The following is a 2064-nucleotide window of genomic DNA, read 5'->3' as shown; positions in this document are numbered from 1 at the left end:
TTTTAGTGTTGCTATAAATAGTTATCAAATTTCCCCGTTTCTGTTTTAAAATTGACAGCAGTGCTGCAATTTTTTGAAACGAGCCTAAAGCAAAATAGGTAATTTAATTATTTTCCTAATATTAAGTAACTGCCTCATGTTAAACAACAAACCCAGAAATTGATTATGTAAGTACCTAACTAATAACACACAACTACTAAGTTCGTAACATAAAACAATATTTATAATTATTTTTTTAATTTATATGAATATTACAATTGGCTACACTAGAATAAACGATTTGTGGTTGCCTTGTATAACTTTTAAGTAATCTGTGACTATACAATAGCACGGTAATACAATAGGTACATACTACACTACAATTTTATTACCCTGCTATTGAGGATTATGTTTTTTTGGCAATACTGAAATAGTTTCTCAATGTTTCTAGAAAACAATACTGCCAACTAAAAGAGATTTTGCTTTAGTTATTGTTCTGATTTTTTTTTTTTTTTGTTTTGGTTTTCCCCGAAGGGTAAGGCAAAGGGAACTATGCCCATACAGCCATGTCTTACGTATTTTTTTTTTCTTGATGATTAATGAAATGATGAAAGGTGATGAATGATGATGATGAAACCTAAGCCCCCACCCTCGGAGTAGACTCCTACTCCGAACCCCAAACGAATTAACTCAAAAGTCCGCATAAACTTTTGAGTTATGAAGCGGCTTCCCAGCACGAAGCGAAAATAGGCAGATACACTTTGTTTATTGAATACTCCAATATAATAACACTCGCGAATGTCTTCCGACTAACTTAATGCGATCATTAACCACAAAACACCACTTCGTATTAATTATTTAGATTACTCAATGAAGAAAGCAACTGTCCCGTTCCCGTTTCCCGCCGAAAAGCCTTATTGTTCTGAGTTTTGCCTGTCAATGAAACGTCACTCGCTTACGTTTCTATTCACACAGATGACGCAGAGGAATAAATTATAACTCTCAAATATAAAATATCGTAGTATCGATTTTACTTATTCACATAAATATTTAATGTACTTAGTAAGTATTGATAATTTAAATAATAATACACACAACTCGGACTATGTTGACGCCTGCTAAATTTATAGATATAATTAGGTAATTATTGAACCCTAACTATTGCGGTATTTTTTCTGTCAGGCAGGAAGTGAAAAATAACGTTGTCGGTATAACACTTTAAAACGTTTTAGAACAAAATCACATTGTTGTAATAAATCGTGCACAATCGGGAACATTCTCACTTTGGGAATGTTCCCGGCAATAAAATGGGTCAAAACTTATGTACAAAGAGCTTTATTACATAACCTATAGGCAGATAAGGCCAGAGTACAAGAAAAAATAATTTGAAAAAAAAAGCAACCAGTGTCCTTACTGCTTCTTTGCGAGTCGATGGCGATCGATACTAAATTTTTCCTTTACTACCTATTAAAGAGTTTTTAACGGCGGAACGACACAACACCAATTGAACCACATCCTCTCCACATCCTTCTACGCATTTACTTGTACATACTTATTGTCTATGTACATAACATAACATAAACTGCCTATATACGTCCCACTGCTGGGCACAGGCCTCCCCTCAATCAACCGGAGGGGGTATGGAGCATACTCCACCACGCTGCTCCAGTGCGGGTTGGTGGAGGTGTTTTTACGGCTAATAGCCGGGAACAACGGCTTAACGTGCCCTCCGAAGCACGGAATCATCTTACTTTTTCAGACAATCAGGTGATTCAAGCCTGAAAAGTCCTTACCAAACAAAGGACAGTCTCACAAAGTGATTACGACAATGTCTCCATCGGGAATCTATGTTTATTGTCTATGTGAAATGTATTAATTGTCTAAACACCTACCTACGTACTTAGATATAATTTAGGGCGTTGGTATCATCTACCTACCTACCTACCTACCTACTGAGACATTTTTGGCAACGCACCAGTAGCAGACAATAAATTACCTGCTACTTAAACCATAATTATTATTGTCGTAAAAGTAACGCTTTATAACAATTAAGTGGCAAACAGCGTCTATTATATCATTGAAATG

The sequence above is a fragment of the Pectinophora gossypiella genome, chromosome 12 (genome assembly GCF_024362695.1).
Source record: "Pectinophora gossypiella chromosome 12, ilPecGoss1.1, whole genome shotgun sequence".
In the NCBI taxonomy this organism is placed as follows: Eukaryota; Metazoa; Arthropoda; class Insecta; order Lepidoptera; family Gelechiidae; genus Pectinophora; species Pectinophora gossypiella.
The sequence above is the reverse complement of the archived record's forward strand: the minus strand, read 5'-3'. Positions refer to the sequence as shown.